Source organism: Tenrec ecaudatus, chromosome X, assembly GCF_050624435.1.
Source record: "Tenrec ecaudatus isolate mTenEca1 chromosome X, mTenEca1.hap1, whole genome shotgun sequence".
Lineage (NCBI taxonomy): Eukaryota > Metazoa > Chordata > Mammalia > Afrosoricida > Tenrecidae > Tenrec > Tenrec ecaudatus.
Genome location: NC_134548.1, coordinates 1,366,676 through 1,373,369, shown reverse-complemented (window position 1 = coordinate 1,373,369; position 6,694 = coordinate 1,366,676).

Below are 6,694 nucleotides of genomic sequence, written 5' to 3'. Positions count from 1 at the left end.
GGAATCTGGATCAGAATTGCATTATATTTATAGATTGCTTAGGTGGTATTGACATTTTTCACAATGTTAAATATTCCTATCCAGGAATATGGAATACTTCTCCATATTTGTACGTCTCTTTTGGTTTATTTTAGTAGTGTAGCTTTCTTTGTACAACTCTATTTTTAGGTATGTCATCTTTGGGGTAACTAGTATAAATGGTATTGTTTCCTTGATTTCCTTTTCAGAGTTCTCGTTGTTACTGTGCAGGAATCTGATCCATCTTGCACCCAACAATGTTGCTGAATTTTTCAGTTGTTTCCAACAATTTTCTTGTTGCATCTTTGATGTTTTCTACTTGTAGAATCATATCATCTGCAAATAGTGTTTTATTTCTTCTTTCTCAATTTGGAAACCTTTGATTTCTTTTTGTTGTCTAAAAGCCCTGGCTAAAACATTCAGAACAATATTGAATGAGAGCAGTAATAAAGGGCATCCTTGTCCGGTCCCTCTTCTCAGTTTCTCCCTATTGAGTGAGATACTGGCTGTCGGCTTTCCCTTTATTTCCGTTTTGTTGAGGGTTTTTATCAGGAATAGGTATTGGATTTTGTGAAATGCTTTTCTGCATAGTTTATATCTGGCCATGTGACTCTTCTCCTTTGTTTTATTTACATGGTGTATTACAGGGATTGTTTTCTAGTGTTGAACCATCTTTGCATACTTTGTATGCTATATTCACTTGATCAAGATACATATTTGAAATTTTGTTGGATTCCCTTGGGAAGAATTTTACTGAGAATTTTCGTATTTATAGCCATAAAGGATATTGTTTGATAATTTTCTATTCTGGTAATGTATTTGCCTGGTTTGCGTATCAGGGTTTTACTCCCTTCAGAAAAATTATCCAGGAGTTTGCTGTCCTTTTCTATATTCTGGATTGGAACCAACTCTTCTCTGAATGCTTCGTAAATTCCCCAGTAAAATCATCTGGCCCTGGACTTTTTTTATTGGGGTTTTTTGTTTGTTTGTTTTTGAGTTTTTAAATAACCTGATCGGTTTCTTCCTTTTTTATGGGTGTGTTGAGATTTTCTGCATCACTCTTTCCTGATTTAGGTACGTACTGTGTTTTAGAAATTAGCCCATTTGTTCTAGGTTTTCAAATGTGTTGGATTATAATGTTTCATAGTATTGCTATTGTCTTTTCTATTTTGGTTGGTGCAGTTGTGATATCATCCATTTCCTTTGTCATTCATGATATTTTCTTTTTTTTTTCACACCAACAGCCTTACATCATTTATTGTTAAACTTGATTAGGAAGCAAAAAACCAAGGAATAAACCAGATTATTTGCCAATAGAAGTTCAAGTCATCAGATGGGGACAAAATTTGAGCCTGGGAAAATGCGGCCATGCGTGCCACCCTTCAGGGGGCTCCTTACAGCCCCAGCTTGGTTCTTCTCCAGTGTCTTCTCTTGGAGTTGTACCTGATTTTATTACCGGTTTTCATTCGAATCCACTGGGGAATGGGCCAATTCTGCTTCTGTTTCTTGGCCAGGAATCTCTTGATCCTGAAAGCCTTATGAGACGACATGGTGAAGTCGGAGCACCAGCACACTCGGGGTGGCAGAGAAACGGAGAGAGGGAGGAGAGGACGGGCAAGATATTTTCATCTCCTTATTCTTTGTTATGTTTGCTGGTGGTTTGTCGATTTTGTTAATCCTTTCAAAGGACCAACTTCTTGTCTGGTCGATTCTTTCTATTGTTTTTTCTACTTTCTGATTTCCTCGGTATTTTTTATAAATTTGATCTTGTTTTTACAAAATCTTTTAAATTTCTCCTTACCTGAAAATGCCCTTATTTCTCTCCCACATATGAAGAATAATTTTGCTTGATATAAGGGTCTTGTTGGCAGTTGTTTTTTTAAAAAAGATTTTATTTATCACCAAACCCCACCCCACCCCCAAGAATAGTGGATATAGATTGTCTTCTTAAGTAAAACACAGAGCACCAAAAGCATTTTAAAAGTTTTAAAAATCAGGTCTGTTTTATTAATAAATTCTATATCATTAAAAAAAAGAGATTTATTTCTCATTCCATGTCTTCTTGACTGCACAATTTCTATTGAAAAATCTGAGCTTATTCTTATTGATTCCCCTTTTTAGGGATTTTTCTTTCTTTCCCTGAGATGCTCTCAGGATTTTTCATTTCCCTCATATTGCAGTTTGACTGTGGTATGTTGTGGTAAATCTTTTTTCCGGGACTCTCTCCTGTTTGGTTTTCTTTTAGATGTTTTTTCTTCTTTTATGATGGTAGGGAGGTTTTCTCCCAATCTTAAGACTATCTTCTCTGTTCCCTTTTTTGTGTGTTCCTGTTCTGGAATGCCTACCAGGTCCTGCCTTTTCGAATCCTTTGGATAGTCTCATAATTCTTAGACTTTCTTCAGATTGTTTGGCTCTATTTTATTGATCGTTCTTCTCATAGATTTCTATCAAGAGATTTGTCATCAAGCTCACTTACTTTGCCTTCCTTTGCTTTAATTCCATATTCTTGCACTTTCAAAGTCTTATCTAATTCTAATATCTTAGTAGTAATCATTTGGGCTTCTGTTTGGAGTTTCCTTTTTTTTCTTTTTCAGCACGTTAACTGCATGTTTGGAGTTTTCATAGGGTTTCTAATTTTTCGTTTGTCTTATCACATTACTCTTGAAGTGTTTTCCCAAGTTCTACAGCTTTTCCTTTCTTTTTCCAAACTCTTATCCTCAATCATTTTCTCCATTCATTGAGTTACTTGAGATTTATTCTTCTGAATTGCTTTTGCAGTAGTTCCTGTGCTGCTTCTTCCTGGAGTGCCCTTTGGTGGCTTAAAGGTAAAATAGTGGCCATCTAGCTGAGGAGCACAAAGCTCACGTGGAAGAAGCACACCAGCCTGTGTGATCATGAGGTGCCAATGGGATCAGGTATCAGGCATCAAAGACCCAGAACAAAAAATCATATCATTGTGAATGACGGGGAGTGTTTGGTGGAGACCTAAAGCCTATCTGTAAGCAACTGGACATCCCCTTACAGAATAGTCACAAGGAAGACACGAGACAGGGTGCAGTATAGCCCCGATGAAACATACAACTTCCCTCTAATTCAAGTTGGGTACCATCCAAATCTAATAATTTCTGGGTCATAAAAAGAGCAGATTAGCACAAGGGAGGAATCTATTCTGTTGACCCTCTAATTTGTCCATTAGCTTCCAGCAGGGGTTCTCAACCTTCCTGATGTCAAAACTTTTATACAGTTCCTCATGTTGTGGTGAACCCCCAACCATAACATTACTTTTGTTGCTACTTCATCACTGCAATTATGCTACTGTTATGAATTGGGGGACCCCCTGTGAAGGGTCGTTCGACTCCCAAAGGGGTTGTGACCCACAGGTTAAGAACCGCTGACTTCCAGGACTATGAGAAAATTAATTTCTTTTCTTTAATACCAACACTAAGAGCCTGTAGGTGACACATTAAAATATTGAGCTTTTATATTGGGGTGTGTGCTCTCCAAGATTAACTGACTAGGGCCTGGGAAAGCACACACTTTCTTGGTGAGGTCTGCCCCTCCCTTTGCCCCAGGAAGAGGATTCTACCTTGTCCGCATGGAAGTGCTTTTCCCTGCTGCCTTGTGGAGACTGCAACGGAGCATTAAAGATGGCGATTGGAAGAAGAGGGGAGGATGCAGCAGGCTTTCCCCCTAACTTTTTAGAGAAGAAAGGAACACATTGGCTGTGGAAAAAAAGATAGGTGTGAAAGGGGGAATTAACAAAAATTTATTGCGGATTGTGTACCTCCATCATATTTGAGAAATAGAAGAAACAATTATGTAAACAATTACATTACCCTGGTGATCTTGCTTGTTTCTCAGATTGCAACACTGTTTTAAATTCAGCCCACGACTTGTTTTATTACCACAAATATGATGATTAACTAAGAAGCTCTGTGCCCTGGGAAGGCTCAGGGTGCATACCTCTCTCTTTTTTTTTTTACCTCTCTTTTTAACAGAAGACAATGTTATTATTTTCTATGTAATCACAATTTTCTTAGCCTTCTACATGGGGTGTAATACTTTTTCAGAGTTCACCAAAAGAATCGAACTTGTCACTTGGGGCTGTAGTCTGTGTTGTGGAGGACAATTCCTGTATTAAAAGTTCTCATCCCATGAAAACCCCAAATATCTGCTATCCATGAAGACAACTAACATTCTGCCCTGCCCCTCCATTTTGCAATCTCTCTTCCCCAGACTCGGTTGCTTTCCACCATCCCAGGATGCGGGAAGAAATGGGTGATTCTCTTTTGCATGGAGGTTTCCTGCCTCCTAGTCTCCTTCCTGCAGTGGCAGTTGGCCTGTCATTTCCCCAAGGGCAACAGTGGAGGGAGACTGAAAGAAAGTGACTCAAGGAAATTTAAAATCCTGCGGGTTTTTATTATTATTATTTAAATTGTCTTATTGGAGGCTTGTACAACTTTTATCACAATCCACCCATCCATTGTGTCAAGCAATCTTGTACATTTGTTGCCATCATCATTTTAAAATCCTACCTTTATGTGTTGTTGCGTCCCGCCTTTCGTAAACATTGGCATCCCACCTTGGCACTGGCCTGGCACTCTCATCTTGGAGGGTAGACCAGGATGTTATTGACATGTTTCCCCTTGGCCTCTAGGTGTTTTTACTTGGGGCTCTAGGACAGCGGTTCTCAACCTGTGGGTCACGACCCCTTTGGGGGGTAGAACAACTCTTACACAGGGGTTGCCCGATTCATACCAGTAACAAAATGACAGTGATGAAGTAGCAGCGAAAATAATTTTATGGTTCGGTGTCACCACAACATAAGGAACTGTATGAAAGGGTCGAGGAATTAGGAAGGTTGAAAACCACTGCCTAGGACACTTCTCCTATTCCAGGCTAGTTGAGTTTGCCTGGGCAGCATAGCCTTGGATGCTGGAGAACCTGAGAAATACGGAAGCAGTGATTGAGAGAGGGCTCCTGGAATAATGTTGTTTTTTTTTTTAAAACCCAGGCTGTGGTTACAGTATTTTTTCTTTGTAATTGAGTTTTACATTTATGACTGTGTACTTCTTTCTTATGAACATATCCACTGATCACAGAGATATCTCTAAGCATAATTTGTTAGAATATACCATAGTGTATGAATTAGACCCCTATAGCAATACTTTTTACTTATCTGTGTGTGTGTGTGTGTGTGTGTGTGTGTAATGAGTGACTTGAAGTGGAATTGACAAAAATTATGTATACTAACAAAAATTATGTATACTTAAAAATCAGGTAGATCTTGCCAATTTGTTCTCTAAAAAGGATGTGGTCATTTACATTCCCAGCACCTTTGTCAGCATTATACATATCCTTTAACTTTTTCAAATTTGATAGGCAAAAATAATATTAATAATTCTTCTTTAGTTTCGCTTATATTTCCCTACTCCTTCACTTCCTCATTCAATGCCATTGAGTTGATTCCAACTCAGCGATCCTACAGGACAGTGGTTTTCAACTTTTATAATGCCACGACCCTTTAATACAGTTCCTCATGTTGTGGTGACCCCCCACCCATAACATTTTCATTGCTACTTCATCACTGTCATTTTGCTACTGTTATAAATCAGGTGACCCCTGTGAAAGGGTCATTCAACCCCCAAATGGATCATGTCTCACAGGTTGAGAAGTGCTAGTGAAATGAGGCCAGGTGACACTGTCAGGTAAGCATTGAACTAATCACAAGGTTGATGGTTCAAAACCATTAGCCACTCCATAAAAGAAAGATGAGGTTGTCTGTTCTTATAAAGATTCACAGCCTGGGAAATCCTATATGGGGTCATTGTGAGTCAGAATTGACGCAATGGCAGTGGGTTTGGTTTTAAGTATGAGTGAGATTGAGCATTTTTAAAAAGAGATCATTTTATTGGGGCTCTTACAGCTCTTATAACAATCCATACAATCAATTGTATCAAGCATATTTGTACATATGTTGCCACCATCATTTTCTAAACATTTACTTTCTATTTGAGTCCTTGATATCAGCTCTTTTCTCTCCCCCTCCCCTCTTCACCCCTTGATAAATTATTATTTTCATATCTTATACTAATTTTCTCCCTTCACTCATGTTTCTGTTGTTTGTCTCCTGGGGGGAGGGGGGATCCCCCTGTTCCTGAGGGCTGTATCTGACCTGGATTCCATGTATCCTGAGCTCTTATATGAACCAATGTACAAGCTCTGGTATAGCCAGACTGAAAGGCAAGACTGGGGTTATGATAGTGGTGGTGGTGGTGGTGAGGAAGTCTCAAAGAACCAGAGGAATATTGTGTGTTTCATCAGTGCTATACTGCGCCCTGGTTGACTCATCCCTTCCTTGTGACCCTTCTGTGAGGGGATGTCCTATTGTCTACAGATGGGTTTGGGGTCTCTGTTCCAACACCCCTGATTCTCAGCAATATGTTTTTTGTTTTGTTTGAGTCTTTTGATGCCTGCTACCTGATCCTGGTGTGCTTCATCCATGTGGGCTTCTTGCTCCTCTGCTAGATGACTGCTTATTTAATTTCAAGCCTTTAAGATCCCAGATGCAATATCTTTTGATAGCTGGGCACCATCAGCTTTCTTCACATTTGCTTATGTGCCCATTTTGTCTTCAGCGATAGTGTTGGGGGGAGGTAAGCATCACAGAATGAGC